The 21,187-nt window shown below is 40.1% G+C and overlaps 1 protein-coding gene across 1 annotated transcript in view; it reads right to left on the bottom strand.

Annotated features, from left to right (window-relative positions):
• The window catches only part of KIAA1958 (KIAA1958 ortholog), a 1,025,890-nt gene that overhangs the window by 352,912 nt on the left and 651,791 nt on the right, over positions 1-21,187 (bottom strand). The window lies entirely within an intron of this gene.

The following is a 21,187-nucleotide window of genomic DNA, read 5'->3' as shown; positions in this document are numbered from 1 at the left end:
TCACAACGCCACACACATTTGACATTAAAGATATGGAAGCCGGGCTACATAAGCTATATAGATCAGAAGCACAGCCTTAACTGAAGTAAACATATATATTTTTTTCTTTCCTTGGGAGAATGCAATTTTTTTTTTCTTTTTTGCAATAGCTGAGCACTGTGACTATGGCATGCAAAGTTACTACTTCAATACACTGTACATGTCATAAAAATCTTACCTAGACTGGCTTAATGAAATAGATTTACCACAAGTTAGCATCGTTATTTGGGAAACAGAAGAGAGCATCATAAAGTAAGAAAATTTCAAAGCAGCACTCCTTAGGTGCTAGGCTGATTAGATATCCTTCAGCAGTCAAACAGGGTACTTTACTTGTACTATTGTCAGTTTTCACTGAACAAATGTTTACAATGTGCGATTTTTAACATAGCTGATTTGTAGAGAGAACAGATGCTCTTAAAGGATTTGTATGACTCTACAATTCAAACTACAACCAAATGACAATGGTTTACATAAACATGCGAAGAAGAAGGTGTTCTACTTACCTGATAAGAGAGAAACATCACAGAAGAACCACAAAAGTAAAGCTGGAGAATACACTTAGTCTGAGTGATGAGTAAAACCTACAAAACAGTACAGGTGCATGCATAGACAAAAGGTATGAACATAGCATAATGCTAGAACTAAATGATCCACTGCATCCTAGCTGACGAGCAGGACTTAGTGTTTCAAGGTCCTAAGGCTTTGGTGCATGAAACTTTCCCAGACCATACACCCCCCTCTTCTAAACCCCCACACACACACATATATACAGTAGACTCTCAGTTAACGAGAACTCTCAAGGAACCAGAAAAAAAAAAATCCAAGAAATACAGTACAATTTTCACGCATTACACTTTGTTTCCCTCCCTGCAGAAACGTACCTTGTGTTTTTACAGTTTTTAAAAGGAAGATAGGAATAAATTTTCTCTCCCCAACTTAAGAACAAGTGTGTGTGTGTGTGTGTGTGTGTGTGTGTGTGTATATACATTCACACACACACACACACATATATATATATATATACATACATATATATATACATACATACATACATACGTGTGTGTGTTTATGTATGTATGTATGTACGTATGTGTATATATATATACACACACATACACGCACATATATATACGTATGTATTTATACATTCATATATATATATATATATATATATATATATATTTATATATTTATGTACATGCATGTGTGCATATATATATATATATATATATATATATATATATATATACACACACACACACACACACACACACACATTGGGAGAGAGCCCTGTTTTCTCGCACAAGAAACAAGATCATTGAGAAGATCTTTTGAAAAAGTAGGCACTTCATTTCTCTTATCTTCTACAGAACATACTGATTCACCTCAGACATGTTTTCTTGTAACAACTGTGTGGCTTGTAATTACATTTTACAAGCAAAGGAATTTGTTTTCACACACAACAGCAAAAAAATTGGTTTATCTTCATTTTATCAAACACGGTTTATGCGAGCAGGCATTTCCACAAATCGAGTGAGCGAATCACGGAAAGCCTCAGTGTGCAAATGTCGAAAATGGTTTAGCTGAAAACCATTTTCATCATTTGTCCATGTGTTTGAATGGCTAAATGCATTTGCATTGGAGCCATTCGAGCATATGTTAGCCGCCATTGAATTTTGTGCGGGTGTCCTTTCGATGGAAGGATGTCACACAAACCATGTTCGACGAAATGAAGGTAAACCAAAAAAATCACCTTTGAAAAACACTTCGACTGTAACAGCTCTTTTGTGCTATATGCAGCAGTCTGTAATACCTGCCCTAGTTTCTACGTCAGCAAAACAACAAGGAAACTTTCAAACAGCATCAAAGAGCATAGTGTGGTAATCCGTAAACAGGATGACAAAAATTCCTTAGGCAGACGAAGTTTATGTTATCAAGGCTTCACAGGTGTGAAGTTTTTTTGTTTTAGAATAATTAAATTCTTTGGAGACATGGATGCACTACTTGAATTCTGCGAACTGAAATGGCAACTTGAATTAAATGCGGAAACCAACCCTGGCCTCAATGAATGTATTAATCACAAGTGTGCCTTAAAATGGTTAACTTATTAGACCTATTTCAATTGATTTTCCCATCCCCAAGGGAATTAGTGTTTCACAGATGAGCATTCTATTGACGTAACAACTTTACATATGTGCACTACTTGACTGGGTATAGGTCATTTTAAATTAATTATACAAACAATAAGTGTTCTTTTTTTTGCTTTTGGCTGTTTTTCTAACACTGCCTTTTAAATACTATTTTTACCGAATGTATGCCCTTGTGATTTAGTTAACGGTAACTGAGCATTGCTGAGAGACTGTCCTTAAAGAAGGAAAGTACAGTTGTGTACACTTACCATAAATGTAGATGTTAGAGTGTATTCACTGTTGCAGTCATTACATTTGGGGGGTAATCTGCTGGCAAGTTGGCCTGATTAACAAAGTCTTGGGTCCTGCGTCGGTTGCTGTCCCTTCTTCCATGATGTCAGGGGTATAGAACATGCAGCAGACGCCATTACATCAGTTTTTCTTGCCCCAGATGTCAGGTGCCCCCCGAATGGGGAGCAAATAAAATTAAAAACACAAAAATATATCTCCAACCAAAAGCAAATACACCAAAAAGGCTTTTAAGCATAGTAAAAGAAAATAGAGGTATAGTAAGAGAAAAACAGGGGGCTGGAGGGACGGTAACCAGGACTGCAACAGTGAATACACTCGAACATCTACATTTACTGTAAGTGTAAACAACTGTACTATGTTCTTCGTGTTTCACTGTTGCAGTCATTACACTTGGGTAGATACCCAAAGCTATGGTTGGGAGGATGGATTTATACAGCATTAGGACCAGCTATAAGGCCCTGCAAGACAGCAGTGGCAAAGCCAGCTCTGGATTTAGAGAAAATTGGTAAATGATAATGCTTGGTGAAAGTATGCACTGAACTCCAGGTAGCAGCTTCTAGAATATCCCAAGTAGGAACACCTCTGAGAAAGGCTGCAGAAGTAGATGCAGCCCTGGTGGAATGAGTTCTTATCCCCTGGGGGATAGGTTTTCCATGGTGCTTATAGCAGAAACGAATGCAATGGCTTATCCATTTAGAAATGGTTTGTTAAGAAATAGCCTTCCCCTCTGCCCCAGCAGCAAATGCCACTAGCAATTGTTCAGATTTTCTATGAAATTTAGTTCTGCCCAAGTAGAATCTAAGTTGTCTGTGCAAGTCCAAGGAATGCAGAATCCGTTCCCCTTTGTTCTGTGGATTGGGGTAGAAGGTTGGCAAATGAATGGATTGGTTAAGAGCCACACTGGAAACCACCCTGGGCATGAAGGATGGATTGGTCCTCAGAGATACCCTATCCGCATGAAAGATGATGAAAGGCTCCACTGCCATAAGGGCCTGTAATTCAGATATTCTTCTAGCTGAAGTGATTGCTAAAAGGCAGGCTGTTTTCCAAGAAAGAAATTTTAAGTCTGCAGTAGCAGCTGGTTCGAAAGGAGGTAAAGTGAGCTTTTCCAAAACAAAGTTAAGGTCCCAGGCAGGGGAAGAAGCTCTCCTAGGTGGTCTTAAGTTCTTTGCCCCTCTGAGATACTGCCTGAGCAGTGGATGAGTAAAGAGGGGTGGTTTTGTGTTATAGTGAGCTGAAATAGCTGAAGCGTGGATTTTAATAGAGGAAAAAGACAGGCCCTTGTGAAGCATCTCAGTTAAGTATTGTAAAATCTGAGGTAAATTGGGCGCTGCTGTGCTCATCCCTAAAGATTGGTTCCAGGCACAGAATCTTTTCCATTTGTCAGCATAAGATTTTCTAGTACTAGGTCTTCTCACCTCCAAGATGACATCCATCACAGGTTTGCTGAGGGATGCTAAGGGTGAATTTAAGTGATCAGCCAAGCTGCAAGGTTCATTGTTGGGAGCTGAGGGTGCAGAATTTGGTTCTCCTGCTGAGACAGCAAGGAAGGTGTCCGAGGCAGGTGTCATGGAGATATTTGTGACACACTGCACAGGAGTGGGTACCAGTGTTGGTGAGGCCAGTCTGGAGCAATCAAAATAATTTTTTGGTTTGTCCTGTTTGACTTTTAGCAGAACTTTGGAGAGCAGAGGCAGAGGGGAAAAGGCGTAAACTGAAAGTTTTTTCCAACTGAAGGTCAGAGTATCCACTTTCCAGGCTTTTTTTGTGAGGTGTCCTTGTGCAAAATTTGTCCAACTGGTAGTTCGGGGGGAGGCGAATAGATCTATGTCTGGGCTCCCCCATTTGCTTGTCAACTTGTTGAAAATCCATGGTTCCAGTTTCCACTCATGTGGGTCCATGAGATTTCTGCTTAGTCCATCTGCCAGTGCATTCAGCTTTCCTGGCAGGAATTGAGCTTGTAGTTGCACTTGGTAGCTCAAGGCCGTGTTCCACAATGCCATGGCTAGTCTGCAGAGGAGGTAGGAATGTGTACCCCCATGCTTGTTTATGTACCACATAACCGTGGTGTTGTCTGTCTTTACCATTAGTTGTCCTGGATGAATGTAGTCCTTGAAGGTTGTCAGAACATTCTGTACAGCTAACATTTCTTTTTGATTGATATGTAGGTGCATTTGATTTGGGTTCCATTTGCCCTGAATGCACTTCCCTGCCAGGTGAGCCCCCCATGCATAGTCTGATGCGTCTGTAGTTAGGGTTTGGACAGCAGGGGGTAGTGTGAATGGCAGTCCCTTGTTTTGGTGGCAGGCCTCTGCCCACCACAGGAACTCCAGGCGTAGGCGAGGTATGATAGGAATCATTGTTTCCAGGCTGTGACAATGTTGATTCCATAGACTTTTTAAGTACCACTGAAGATTCATCATATGCAGTCTTGCATATGGAATTAGAAGAATGCAAGAGGCCATGAACCCCAAGGCTTGCAGTATTTGTCTTGCAGATAAGCAGGGTTTTTGTGGCGTGAGGAAAACCATCTGGGCAGTTGTATTCAAGGTTGCACCCAGGAATGTAATCTGTTGAGAGTACCAGTTATGATTTATTTTCGTTTATGGTGTACCCTAGACAAGTTAGAACCCTTTTTACAAACACCAGGTGATTTGGAAGTATGGCCTGGTTTTCTGCCTGAATTAGACAATCGTCCAGGTATGGCTATATTTGAATATTTCTTTGTCTGCAAAATGCAATTACTGGAGCCAGGCACTTTGTGAATACCCTGGGTGCAGTAGACAAGCCAAAGGGCAGTGCAGAGAACTGATAATACAAGTAACCTGCTTTGAAGCATAGGTATCTGTGGAAAAATACTGAAGTCAACATATTTTGTATTCTGTATTTAAAGGGTTAAGCAGAAAAATGTTCACTGCGTGCAAACTGAAATGTTCTGGAAAATGTTGATCACTGAGGAATGCAGAAGTTAATCTTAAACTGCTGATAAGAAAGTCAATGGTGCAAGAATAACTGTGGTACTGGCTGGTAAAAACAAGTAATCAAACTATCAATTTTAATGAAAGTCCTCTGTGCTACGTGTATGTACGTGCAGGAGGGTCTATATAAGGAGAACTTAAAGTACAAGTAGCCAGACTGCTGGCATACTACTATCATGTAGCAGGTCTCCATGCATGTAAAATAAAGCTGTTTTACTTGCTTACAAGAACTTGGTGTGATTCTTCCAGAATATGTTAGAAGAGTAAAATCTTCATGACATAATAACCCAAGTAGTAGGCTGCCCTGCACGCCGCGAATCGAACAAAGAGAGGCTGAAAACCTGACGCAGGTGGAGAGAGATCAGGCTCTCCTCGAATGAAAGACCTCCAACTGAAACAGGTTGAAATTAGAGGCCAGTCACTCTTTCCAGATTCAATCCGTGAGGTGGCAGCGAAACAGGGCGGAGGAATCACAAAGGTAAGCAAAAAACCCTATTTTTTGTTGTTTCTGATTGGAATTTTTTGTCTAAATTTTAAGGGACTAGTCAAGGGAGAAATTTAATTTTCTCAAAGTATAAGGAGTATATGTGAATAGATTCCATATACAAGAGATCTCAGGAACAGGAATAGTTTCTCATAAGAGAAATGGGAACAGGAACCAGTTGCCAAAGGCGACAAAACTGAAGATGAAAAGTTTATGTTTGATTTACACCCAAAGAATGTAAAGTATTTAGATAAATGGAAAAAAGATCATGGGTTTAGTGGATGTTTAAATAAGTCAGAATGTCAAAATCTAGTAAGATTACTGCGCAAACAGGCAGGAAATAAGACAAGGAATCAAAAGAAGGTGGGGTTTCCCCAGGCACAGAAATGGCTGGAGGAAGCAAATAAAAGACATAGGGAACAAAATTTGACAACAGGGTGTGGTAATTCAAGTGAAAAAGATGTGTACTTTGTTCAAAAGGAAGATAATGAAACTTCCATAGTCAGTCGTAGTCACCAGAATCCCTCGGCCCCTCCCATCCAGTATCCAGACCCTGCACAGGTTATTGAGGTGCCCCCCGACCAGGACCCACCGCAATACCAGGCTTCGGTGGGTGGCCCCCCCACGCCAAGTATTATATTACAGAGAGAGCCTGCCAACACTCTTGACTTAAGTATTAGGAGAGAAGGGCACTGGAAAATTAAGGAAAAGGTAGATCAGGAAGGAGAGGAATACCCACTGATAGAAGTGGCAAATCCTCAAGCAGGCGCAGAAGGCGAGGGTCCTACCATATTGGTCTACCGACCGTGGACCCGTGATGACATCCAGCGGTAGAGGGATTCCCCATCCAAAAGTAGATATCGTAAATTCCATTACAGGCGTAGGGGCATGAGAATGAGTTATAGATTAAACGCTGTAGAATTTGAACAAGTAATAAGGCAAATCCTAGGACCTGATTGGCACCTTATTTGCAGAACTTGGGACCCCTGCTACCAGAGGAAGGGGAGCCTTGCCGTTTAACTCAGTGTGTAGAACCAGAATAAAGACTCTCCTAGATAAAATAGAAGAACATTGGAAGCCCAAAGCAGATTGGACTTGCATTAATCAATGCGTTCAATCAGATGACGAAACCGTAGACAATTATCTACATCGTCTCACACAATGTTTTGATGCTCATAGTGGGTTGATTAAGGCAGAAAATCAGGAAAATGACTTGCCCTATGAACAGCAACTGAAAAATGCATTTCTAAAGGGCTGCAAGACAGCCATTGGTAACTTTATACAAAAGCATATGATCACACACAGGACAGCGTGTCTACAACCCCTTATGGATTATGCTAGACATGCTGAGAAATACCTGAAGGAAAAAAAAGATAAAAAAGCCCAAACTTTTACAGTTAGTGAAGATGGAACTTTAATGTTAGTTCAAGGTTCCGCAAATCGCGGACGAGGCGTGACAGGGGAAGAGGACGAGACGGGAGGCATAAGTCATTCTGAGGATTTCGAGGTAGGCAAAAGAGGGGAGTGTTTTAAGTGCGGTAAGAAAGGACATTTCGCCAGAGATTGCAGAGGACCGGAGAAACCGATGGTTGCTTCGGTGGTACATGACTATATGACGGTCAAAAGACGTAGATGGAGGGTATGAGGAAGAAGAAGAAAGTGAGAATGGGGAAGTAGGTACAAGTGAAGACGATGGGTGGGGACAGGAAATGGCAGAAAATGAGAAATATCAAATGGTAAATCTAACAGCACTAGCATCAACTATGCAATTGGAATCCCAACCAGTGATCACATTGCAAGTTGAGGGCCGAGACATAGAATTTCTTTGTGACTCAGGGGCTTCACGACGTTAGTCAGAAGTACTGCCATATCATCCGATGTTACCTCGGATGAATATGTGCTTGTAAAAGCAGCAAATGGTCGTATTTACAAAGAGCCATTGTCCAAACCTCTGTGGTTTACCGACCCAGAGACGAACCAAACCATATGGTTCCGAGTAATAATTTCAAAAATCTGCCCAGTACATTTACTAGGAAGAGATTTAATGCAAGTGTTCGGCATAGCAGCCGTCCCAACCTCCACTGGGATGGTGGCAAGGAGAATTGAACCGAATAGTGCAATGCTATTAGAGGGGCAGGGAGATCTACATTACTGGTATAGTAATGATTTGATAGAGACAGGCCTCCAGAGTGTAGTGACGGCTCTTACAAATTTGGCATTAAGCAAATACGGCATAACAAATCCGAAGGTGTCAGATCCATTACATTGCACAGTGTATTACAGAAGATGTGCCGGACCTGATTTAGAATACGAAAAGAAATTTCTTAGTTTTAAAGTCACCAAACTAGTATTGCATAGCCTTTTTTGGGACACACTAGGTAATTCTGCAGTCACATGTAGCCTTACAAGGGATATGCAGCTGCTGTATAAGAATGAATTAACCACACATATTTCAGTCACGAAGGGTGAAGGAATGTCATGGTACCTCGTGGGTAAGAAAATAACTGAATGGGTAGGATGGACACCAGAACAGTTGGCAGTTAAGGGCGTTCAGGTTCAAAAACTTAACTGGGTTACACAAGCCAGACCGACCGTGCACCTCTGGGAAGACGAACCGATACAATCCCCTGGGACATTATGACTATGTCTCCTTACCCCCATGGAAGAATCTCAATTGCAGACGATTCCAAACTCATTATGGTCAGGGTCAGCACGATATCGGACTGATTAGAGCGGCAGGACAGGTAAAGATTACACCCAAGTCAGAATTTAGACCTCATAAACGGCAGTATCCCTTGAGCAGAAAGGCAGAGGAGGGCATTTTACGGTAATCACAGCACTTTTGAAAGCTGGAGTATTAATTCTGTGCACAGACACACCGTGTAATACCCTTATTTCCAGTAAAAAAAACGGATGGGACATGGAGGATGGTACAAGACTTACAGGCAATAAATGCCGCGGTGGTACCTCGGGCCCCATAGTCCCGGATCCGTCTATTCTGCTGAACGATATCCTTCCAGCGGATAACTACTTTTCTGTAATTGATATCACTAATGCCTTTTTCTCTATTCCCTTGCAGGAAGATAGTAGATTTTGTTTTTCATTTACCTTTATGGGCAAGCGTTATACCTATACCAGGTTACAGGGATACTGCGAAAGTCCAACCATCTTCTCACAAGAGATGTCCACCAATTTGGCTCAGTTCCAACCAGCCCAAGGGTGCCACCTACTGGTGTCGTGGATGATATCCTCCTGGCGACTACGGAAGAACTCTGTAAGTCCGAGACTATTCGACTACTACACTTTCTGGCACATGAAGGACATAAGGTAAATAAGTCTAAGTTACAATTTTGTAAATTAGAAGTACGTTACCTGGGTTATACTATCTCTGGGAAGGGCAGGCGATTAGATGACAGCAGAAAGAATGCTATTTTACAAGCCCCCATGCCAACTACAAAAAAAGAAATGATGTCCTTTTTAGGCATTACGAACTTCTGCCGTAGTTGGATTCCCAACTACACCGAAGAAGTGCACCCGCTATCAGACTTAATTTTTGCAATACCGATGGCGGCAAAAGATTTGCTGCACTGGACAGACAAGGGCATGTCTCCTGTCGGAGGACAGGAATGTCACTATCTATACGGATAGTCAATATGCTTTCTCTATGGTACATGTATTTGCCCAGCAATGGAAAAATAGGGGGATGGTTACAACCTCGGGAAAAGATATCATGCACAAAGAACTAATCCTTGAATTATTACAAGCCGTCCAATGGCCACGGGGTTTGGCAATCTGTAAATGCGCTGCTCATACCCGTGCTAAGGACCCGGTATCACTTGGTAATGCCCTAGCAGACAAAGCAGACAAAGAGGCAGCTATGTCCAGTACCTTTTCACTTGAAACCACACCTACAGAATTACAACCAACAGATAAGTTTGATTTGCAAACCTTACAAGTCATGCAGGAACTTAGCACAGTACAGGAAAAACAACGCTGGACTAGGTATGGTGTTAGACAGAACAAAGGAATCTATGTGGGACCGGATAATAAATATGTTTTGCCTACTAATCTTTTTAGGTATGCAGCACTAGTCGTGCATGGCCCTTCCCATCTGGGCCCTGCAGCTATGGTTAGAATTATCCACCTTACCTTTTGGACCAAGGGTTTCATTGCATATGCAAAAGCGTTTTTGTCTATCCTGCATAGTATGTGCTAAATATCACGGGGAGGGTCAGAGTTGCTCGGCATCATTTCCAACACCCCTATCCTTTTCATACAATATGTATGGACTTCATCGAATTGACCCGCACAACTAAAGAAGTTTGTGTTAGTAATAGTAGATGCATTTACTAAGTGGGTTGAGGCTTTTCCAGTGACACATCCGGATGCTCAATCAGTGGCTAAAATTTTGGTCAATCACATCGCCCGCACTTTGGACTTCCTACGCATCTACTCTGACAACGGCACGCATTTTGTCAATCAGATCATTCAGAAACTGTCTACAGTTTTCCAAATTGAATTGAAACACCATTGTGCCTACCACCCACAGTCAGCAGGGTTGGTGGAACGCCATAACGGCAGCCTAAAAGGCAAGTTGAGAAAACTCATGGCGAGACACATCAGTCTTGGATTACCTGTCTACCTCTAGCCCTCCTTTCCATGCGGACAACTCCCACCTCAAAAGGAGTCACCCCATTTGAGTTGTTGTATGGGAGACCACGTCCGCAGTGGCAAAACTTGTTGCCTGCGGAACGTGAGGGTGAGGAGATAGCTGAGTACATGAGGAAAATGCTGACCAATACTAACAGCTGTTTAACGAATGATTGTTTTCAGGTTCAAGAGACGACTACATCTCGGAAATCAGACCCGGCGAGTGGGTCTGGATCAAAATAATAAAACGCAAGAATTGGGCATCCCCCAAATGGGAGGGCCCCTACCAGGTGCTAATTGCAACTCCAACAGCAGTTCGGATTAAAGAAAGGTCCTCATGGATCCACCTAACGCACTGCAAAATCGTAAGACATTTTCAGTTAAATAAAGACTCGAGTTCCCCTGAGGAACAAACAGACAGCAGCAATCATGAAGGACAATAATGAGAATAAGAGAAAATGGTTCTATTGCAATGTTTTATTGTTTATAACTATTGTGATTGTAATATTTCTGTTTTGGACATTTCTGTCTTTCAATGAAGCTAGCCATTCAAAAAGAGACAAACACACCAGCTGGCATCCAAACTTTAATACATATCAAGCGATTAAATATGCATATGCATCCTCAATGAATGTCTCAAATTGTTGGGTATGTACTGCAATACCTACTGTACATAGTGGCTTAATGTTAGGGACAGCCCTCTGGGAATAAATGATACTTGGAATAGTTTGTTGTTTGAAACCACAGAAGTACCACTGAGAGACAAGGTGGCTGCCTCTTCTGGGGCCAAAATGGAACAGTGTGTTTTCAAAAGATTGGGAAAGTTAAGGTGGGGCTGAGCCAATGTAATTTGACAATAGTTCATAATTGTACCCTAGAAGGGCAGTGTGAAACCAAGTTTGGAGCTATAAAAAGACATCAATGTAAATGATACTAGTTTTGTTGAAAAAATGCTGTATGTATATGGCCTGTTATTTAAGGGGCTAAAGCCAAATGGGAGTTATGAATTTGCAACTAATATTACCATCAAAACAAATGATTGTTATTTTATTTGTGGTAGGAAAGCATATAAATGGTTACCATATGGCTGGTCAGGAAGTTGTTTTTTGGGATATCTGATACCAGCTATCAGATACGCAAATGTATTGCCTCAAGGTAAAATACGAAATGCACGTTCTCTTAATAAACCTATTAATCCCGTAGGTAACATTGATGCGTCATGGATTTATCACCATGACTTGGCACACGTCAGCAGCAAAGGACTCTCACATATGGACCTAGGCGATGATGTAATTGCTTGGGCTGGTATTTTGCCAGCATATGGGACAGTAAAATCCATCTGGGAACTGAGAAAACTGTCAAAACTGTTAGAGACTCTGAGTAATGCGACATTTTCAGCGCTAGAATTGGTGACGGACGAATTAACAGCGATGAGAACAGTAGTGTTGCAGAACCGTATGGCGCTCGATTTCACCCTCGCGGCAAAAGGAGGTACTTGCGCTCTGATACACGAGGAGTGCTGCTCGTTCATTCCTGATAACGAGCACGCGATTCAGAGCCATCTTGAAATAATTCAACAAGTTTCTGAACTGACTAAACCTGGTCCAAACCCCTTGACTGACTTTTTCCAAAATCTGTTTGGAAACTGGGGCTCTGTGTTGGAAGAACATTTTAATTGCTGTATGTGTTGGTGCAATCATATTTTTGCTGCTTGGCTGCTGTTGCATACCATGTATCAAAATGATAATATCGAAGGTTATCTCTGCCAATGCTACAAAAGCATATTTCTCTGATTATGAGAAGGTATACAACGTATCTGGGATTGTGTAAAATAAACAGTATACAAAATGTTGTAAGGGGGGAAATGTGGAAAAATACTGAAGTCAACATATTTTGTATTCTGTATTTAAAGGGTTAAGCAGAAAAATGTTCACTGCGTGCAAACTGAAAATGTTGATCACTGAGGAATGCAGAAGTTAATCTTAAACTGCTGATAAGAAAGTTAATGGTGCAAGAATAACTGTGGTACTGGCTGGTAAAAACAAGTAATCAAACTATCAATTTTAATGAAAGTCCTCTGTGCTACGTGTATGTACGTGCAGGAGGGTCTATATAAGGAGAACTTAAAGTACAAGTAGCCAGACTGCTGGCATACTACTATCATGTAGCAGGTCTCCATGCATGTAAAATAAAGCTGTTTTACTTGCTTACAAGAACTTGGTGTGATTCTTCCAGAATATGTTAGAAGAGTAAAATCTTTCGACAGTATCTTCTGCAAGATTCCCTGATTGGGATATGCAAGTAAGCTTCTTTTAAATGTAGAGTTGCCAACCAGGCATCTTTGCCTAGCATAGGAAGTAACTGGTGAAGAGTCAGCTGCTTGAATTTTAGAATGTCCAGAAAGGTGACAGGTCCAGAATTGGACGCCATGATTTGTCTTTTCTGAGTACCAGGAAAAGCCTAGACTACAAACCTTGTCCCTTTTCCTCTTCTGGTACTGGCTGAATAGCCCCCATGTTTATGAGGGAAAGTACTTGTTTCTGAGCCTCTGCCCACTGATTTGGGGGTAGATCTGGCCACCCGTTTGGTATTGGCAACGTGTAGAAATGAAATCTGTATCCCTGGGACACTACATTTAAAATCCATTTGTCCTGGCTTATGAGTTCCAGGTTTTGTGCATGAAGAGCAATCCCCCCCCCCAAAGGGGAGGCTAAAAGGTAAGTGCTTGGTAGTTTTAAAGGAAAGTCATAAAGTCATTGAGACTGTTTACCATAGGGGGATGTCTTGTTATTTCCAGATTTGGAAGTGGAGGCTCCCCCATTGCTTAGTTCTGAGAGTCACTTGGGACTAAAACCTGGTGCTTTTGGTGTGTCTGGGTTTGGCTTGAGAGGATCTGAAAGGAGCTGGAAAGGACCAATTCTTAGTATGCTAGTGCCTGCTAAATCTTGGAGGTTGCACTTGTAAGAAATCTTTTACAGTTTGCATAGATTTAGCTTTATCTTCCATCTTTTTTAGAACTTCTTCAGCCTTATTGGCAAACAGGCGGTCCTGATTTATAGGAGCATCCAACAATTTTGCTTTAACATGATCAGGCAGAGATTGCTCCTTAAGCCAAGCATACCTTCTAAGTACAGACCCAGTAACAGCAGCCCTGCAAGAGGCCTCTAAAGAATCAAACCACATTGCAAAGTATGTTTTCCAACTTGTTCAGCAGACTGCAATAAATCCTGTAAATCTATTTTCCACACAGTCAGAAATTAACATAATTTTCTGTTTAAGCAGTCCAATAATATGCTGTTGATATTTTAACATATGAAATTGGCAGTTTAAAGCCCGGATTGCCAAGGTTGCAGAAGTATAAACCTTTTTACCCCATCTATCCAGCGCCCTGGAATCTCTATCAGAAGGGGTAGGATTTTTAGCAGTAAAAGCCCTAATGCTCTTGGGCCCCTGAGAAATGGTTTCTGGATCTGCAACAGGGTTTTTGAAAAGGAACTTGTGGGACTCAGGAACACTGTAGTATCTGTCTGGTTTACTAGGAGCTGGAGGCAGGGAATCAGGGGCCATACTGGATTCCACAAACACATCATCAACAATGTCTAGTACAGGAGATATAGCCAATGCTGACGTAGAAGAAGAAAATCCCTAAGCCTCTTTTTAGATTCAGAAAAGTCCTGACTCTCACAGTGGAAATGCTCCCTTAAGCTATGTAACATTTCCCCAAAAGAAAAATCCTCGGGGGGGGAGCAGGGGGAATGGAATCCTCTGCATCATAATCCTCATACGTAGGTATAGACAAATCCAGGTGATTGGAAGAATTAGAAGAAACAGACTCCTGATCAGAAGATTCATAGTCAAACTCAGCCCTAGGCCTCTTAGAAGGGGTAGGGGGGGTTGACTACCCCTGCTTAGAGTAATAAGATCTTCAGCCATTTTGATCATTTGTTTTTTTGGCATAGGGGCATGAACATGTGGTCTGGACGTCAGTTTTTTAGACATAGATCAAGATTTAGGCCTTAAAATAGAAGGTGGAGTCGGTTTAATATGCAAGTCTGTAGGCCAGAATACACCCTCAGAAGCCGGTGCCTGCACAGCGACTCCGGACCCATCCAAGGTACAGACATCCACGGGTTCCATATGTGAAGCATCTCGCGGCATACCAGATTCCGAATGGGTCTCAGTAGAGGCCTGCGAGTCAGAAGTAGCGGGTATCAGGGGCTGCGAAAGCGCCTCACTGAGTAAAGGCTAACTGGCGACTGGCTTAGGGGAAGCACCGTCGGCAGTTTTGGACCTCGACAGCCAGTCTCTGACTTTTTCTTTGCATTTTTTCGGAATTCCGGTAGTCGGATGGCTAACCAACATCATTTCTGGATAATTAAACCAAGAACCGAAATGTTTAGAGGCAAAAATGTACTGACGAAGGATAGTGTGCTAATTAAATAAAGCACAAAACCGACAGCAAGGTACGTCGTGGTCAGGGCCTATGCAAGGAATACAGTACAAATGAAAATCTTTATGAGGTATTTGCTTTCCACAAGTAATGCATTTATTAACTTTTACTGACATCGGTAAGGAGCAAGAAAAAGTTTCCCCAACGGGGTACTTAGCTTTAAGTTGAGGACTTCGGTTCTGAAACTCAAAAATGAAAATTTCAGGAGTCGGCCGACCGGCACTTGCGAACTGCTTCTGCTTCGGGCACCGCACGGAAAGAAAGACTGATGTAATGGCATCGGCTCCGTGTTTTATACCTCTGATGACCTGATGTCATGAAAGAAGGGACAGCATGGACCCAAGACTTTGTTAATTAGGCGGACTGAGGGCAACCTGCCAGCAGATTACCCAAATGTAATGACTGCAACAGTGAAACATGAAGATCACCAGTACTATCAGACTCAGCCCACAAAGATTCCTACAGAGGGAAAGGCAAACTGAGAGGGAGAGGAAGACATATGTCAAGGAATCGAGTACCTCGAAGATTTCAAGACAAAGGAACAAGGATTATCACCAGACGTTTCCTTCACAGTTAGTTAAGAATGGTAATTCCTATAATACAGCAACTGTTGAATCTTTTCATGACTTTTCTAATACAGTAGCTATTGGGACTTTGCATTACTTGTCTACTACACTACAACAAATGAACTTTGCAGTTGTTAATCTTACTGACAGGACATTATCTGATCACCACCTCTGTATATTACAGAAGGGATTTCATTTTATTCCTTCCCAAAGAGCACATTTATCAGACATGTTATTAAATTTACGTCTACATGCAAGAAAATTGAACTTAAAACTATTACACAAGGACAATTCTATTGAATCAGATACTACTTCTGATTATTGAGAAACTGTTAGGCAACATGGATTTACGACTCTTACACCGAAAAGCTTGTATAGCCCCATATTTAATAATTCCATAGATATGTTTTTGAAAATTGCGAAAGGGATATTAGAAAGCTTTGCAATTCTAACAAATGGCATAACATCATTATCTTAGAGAGGGAAGCATTAGCAGATTTAACTCATGATAAAACCCTATGCATCATGAGTGCAGATAAAGGGATGGGTTTAGTTCTGATGGAACAAAGGGAATATATAGACAAACTACTCTTAATAATAATGATTTATTTCAGCTGGTTGATATTAAAAGTAGTTAAACATTTTGCAGCTATTGACAGGTCACTTAAACAACTAGATACTGACAATGCTATCTCACCTGACAAATACATTTTCATGTTAGTGAATTCACCAAACTTGGGTAAACTGTTTGGAATACCCAAGATTCATAAAGATCAAAAGAACCCACCTTTCAGACAAATCATATCCAATAAGACCAAAATGAAAAAATTGCAGAATATCTTGACTCTGTTCTAAATCCACTACTTATTACCCAAGGGATTCATGAGCTTTCTTAAACAAGATACACCAGAAAAAAGATTTATCTGACTGAATTTTTGTTACAATGGACATTGAAGCACTGTACACAAATATTCCACACAAAGAAGGTCTACAGTTTTTTTTAGACTATTTCTTACCAAATATACCACCTTCTCGATTACTAAAATCAACACACTATGTATCCTAGTAGAAACAGTTTTAAACAATAACTTTTTCTTTTTCAATGGCTAGATTTATAAGCAGATAAAGGGAGTGGCAATGTCATCCAAGCTAGCTCCAGCATTAGCCAACTTAGTTCTTAGCCTTTGGGAATTAGAACTACTATCCAAGTTATACAATTCTGATCTACCTATTATGTACAAACTTTACACAGACTATATCTTTTTTGCATGGAACGGTGATGACTACAGCTTAAATTCCTTCATTTGAGACATGAATATTAGCATTGACTTTCTTAACCTTGTTGTGTCAGGAAGGGGTAATTTTGTTAATTTTTTTGGATACACAAATTAACTTGCTTCAGTCAGGAAAGTTACAATCTACTGTTCATAGAAAAGGCACTTATAAGAACAATTTTTTGGATTTCTCAAGTCAACACCCATTATTTATGAAAAAAAACTTAGTAAAAGGACAATTCATTCGTATCTCCAGCCTCACTAGCCATGATGATGACTCTGACACACAAACTACACTGCTGAAACATATTTGTTACATGAGTAACTACCCTCAAACACTTGTAGAAAAAGTTGCTGCTAACAGATACACTAAACACTTTTATTTTGGGATATGGTTTTCAACCTTTAGCTAAGAACACACTTAGTTCAGATAAAACTAAATTTCCCACTACCAATCTCTAGGGATATGACCAATATCAAAGATATTATAACAAACAATTGGGATATTTTATCCGAATCCCAACAAGGTGGCTTATCACTACATTCTTCTTTTTCCTTCAAGAGGTCCAGAAATATAAGAGTGTATCTTAAAAACACGGATCCTCAGGTTCTTATTAATGCACCAGACAAAGCTTCAGCTCCTAAAGGCATGTTTAAATATAATAAACGTGTTGTATGCCCATACATTTTGTTAGGTCAAGATTTTACTTTTGCCCATTGTAATTACACTGTCACTTTTTCTACACATTTTGTCACTCCACTTCTGTGGTATATGCTGGTATTTGCACTTCATGCAATAGTTTTTATGTGGGCAAGACTTCATGCAAACTTACAGGCAGTATCAAAGAACACTTGGTGCCATTAGAGCTAATATGAATAATGCACTTAATAACCAAAAAGCATGAAAGGCACTTAGAGCTGAAGAAAATTTATTGGATTAAGCGCTTTTGTCAGTCTGTACAAAATGACTTCATCAGAATAACCAACAAGTAATTACAAACACATTATATAGCCCCATTTTAAAACAAAGCATCCCAATGAATCAATTAATTAATTCCTAAGGTTTAAAATTTTAAAATGGCATTCACTATACCAATCCGAACCCAATGAAAACCAATAAGTGTGATACAATTTATATAACATCACCATTGTGAACCCTCTTGTCTGCTAACCAAATGTTTTCTTCTTCAGAATTGAGAAAAATAAATATAATATAAAACCAAGTACTTTGTTTGTGTCTTTTGGCTTTTCCTGGTTAGGGGTCGCCACAGTGGAACTCCGGTCCGCTAATGATTGGCAGTTGATTTTTACGCACTGGCTTGCCAGGCCTGACACACAACCTTCAACGAAGGTACGCCTATTCACGCATATCTCCACGCAGAAGACGCTCTAGCTGAGAATTGAACCAGACAGTGTCTTACTGTGAGGCGACAACGCTACCGCAGCACCACCACCGCATACTTGGCAATAGGGAAAACAAAAAACACCTTCAGAACATGTATCTATCAACATGTTTACAGCATTAGCAGAGGCAACGTCAACAATACCCTTGCTAAACACCTCGTCTGGTTTCCGGAAAACAATTTTAAATTTTCAGTACTGGAGCATGTTGAAGTTAATGAGAGGGGGGGGGACCTAGTGAAACATTTTTAGAATACAAAGAATTGATGTGGCAACTGAGGATGAATGCCACAAGTCCCCCCCCCGGTTTGAAAGAGGTTGTGTCCCTTGTTGGTTATTTAAAATTAAAATCTGAATTTCATTTATAACATCACCAAGTCACAATTTATATGTTTATTTTTTCATCAACTTGTATTTTACAATACTTAGTACTTAGTTTTATATTATATTTATTTATTTTTATCAATTTTGAAGAAGAAAACATTTGGTTAGCTGACAAGAGGGTTCATAGTGATGTTGTTATATAAAATGTATCACACTTCTTGGTCTTCATTGGGTTCAAATTGGTATAGTGAATGTCACTTTAAAATTTTAAACTTCCATCGAAAGGGCACCCGCACATAACTCAATGACGACTAACATATGCTCGAATGGCTACAATGCAAATGCATTTAGCCATTCAATCACATGGACAAATAACGAAATTGGTTTTCAGCTAAACCATTTTCGACATTTGTACACTGAGGCTTTCCATGATTCACTCACTCGATTCGTGGAAATGCCTGCTAGCACAAACCATGTTTGATAAAATGAAGGTAAACCGATTTTTTTGCTGTTGTGTGTGAAAACATTCTTTTGCTTGTAAAATGTAATTACAAGCCACACAGTTGTTACAAGAAAACATGTCTGAGGTGAATCAATATGTTCTGTAGAAGATAAGAGAAATGAAGTGCCTGCTTTTTCAAAAGATCTTCTCAATGATCTTGTTTCTTGTGAGAGAAAAAGAGGGCTCTCTCCCAAAACATCAACCAGCTCCCTCTGGTTTTTAATAAACAACCAGTTTTTAAGAAGAGCCTGCCTGATTGGAGCCAGATCTCTACATATAGGGAGCAGAAAGCTAATGTTCCAGTCCAGAACAGCAATTTGGATGGACCGGGTGCTACGAGTGAGGGCTTGGCTCTGTTCTGTTTCTTGATAGGGTCCAGAACGGTCTTGGTTCCATTTAGGTTTCTGATTGGACCTGGAAACAAAGCTGCAAGAAAGAACTGGAGGAAACTCAGTAAGACGTGATTGAAATACGTCTAAGAAAGTGGTGTGCAGCAGGTTCTCAGGGTAGATTCTTTCTTTAAGTAAAGCCATTAGGTTTTGTGATTCCTTTAAAAAAAACGTCATAGTTGCTTACTAATCATGAAAGACGAATGAACTGGACCCTCGCAATGTTTTACTTCATAAAATGTGGATGTGAACTGTTGTAATCCAAGTAATTATTCCTAAATGTATCTTTTCGAAAAATGTTGGACTCCCAAGATAAGGTGCTCTTATGTAAGGTAAGGGAGATGTCCAAGAAGTTAATTTGTGTACCACAAGCAGATAGTTTAAAGTTAAGGAAAGGTATACTCTGTGATAAGGCTGCCATAAAGTCGAGTAGGTGTTGTTTAGTACCCTGCCAAATGAAGAAAACATTGTCTATGCAACGCCTGTGAAGTCTTGTGCTGGAAAAAAACAGGCAACTGTATAAGGGTACTCAAATTCTCATTCTGCCAGTACCAAGTTGGCAAAAGCTGGGGCAACCTTTACCCCACAGCAACACCTCAGATTTGTTGGTATTAAAATGGCCCCATTAAAATGAAAAAAGTTCCCAGTCAGAACAGTTGATATAAGAGTGCAAATGGTATTGACTTTTAAGTCAGTGAAGGAGGTGACTTTCTGTAGATAACCCTTAAGGGAATCAATACCCTCTGGAGTGTGGAATGTTCATATAGAGGGCATCCACATCCAATGTTACTAACAAGCTGTCTGAGGACAATGGTGGATTTGCATGCAGAAAATTGAGAAATCCCCAAGAATCCTTAAGGTAAAATTCTGTGTTTTGCACAATAAGGTTTAAAATGGTGTCACGGTATTCTGCTACTTTTCTGTTTTCGTTCTTTTCGAGGAAAGAATATGCCTGAAGTGTGGATTAACATTGTCCTTTTGAATTTTAGGTATTCCAAAGAAAGTACAGTTGTGTACACTTACCATAAATGTAGATGTTTGAGTGTATTCACTGTTGCAGTCATTACATTTGGGTCATCTGCTGGCAGGTTGCCCTCAGTCGGCCTGAATAAAAAAGTCTTGGGTCCTGCGTCAGTTGCAGTCTCCTCTTCCATGACGTCAGGTCGTCAGGGGTATAAAACATGCAGCAGACGCCATTTTATTCAGTTTTTCTTGCCCCAGATGTCAGGTCCCCCCCCCCCCCAAAAAAAAAAAATGTATATATATATATATATATATATATATATATATATATGTGTGTGTGTGTGTATATATATGTGTATATATATATATATATATATAGATATATATATATATATATGTCTATATATATATATATATATATATATGTCTATATATATATATATATATATATATATATATATATATATATATATATATATATATATATGTCTATATGTCTATATATATATATATATATATATATATATATATATATATAAACAGCAAGATATGTAAATGCACTTTTAGCAACATAAACTTTACCTTCATCTAAAAGCAAATACATCACAAAGGCTTTAGAATATAGTGAAGGAAAGAGAAGTTATAGAAAAGGGGGATGGCGGGTGTGTAACCCGGACTGCAACAGTGAAAACACTCGAAAGTACAGTTTTGTACCTACCATAAATG

Source organism: Protopterus annectens, chromosome 2.part0 (assembly GCF_019279795.1).
Source record: "Protopterus annectens isolate FY-2018-M chromosome 2.part0, PAN1.0, whole genome shotgun sequence".
Lineage (NCBI taxonomy): Eukaryota > Metazoa > Chordata > Ceratodontiformes > Protopteridae > Protopterus > Protopterus annectens.
The sequence above is the reverse complement of the archived record's forward strand: the minus strand, read 5'-3'. Positions and strand labels throughout refer to the sequence as shown.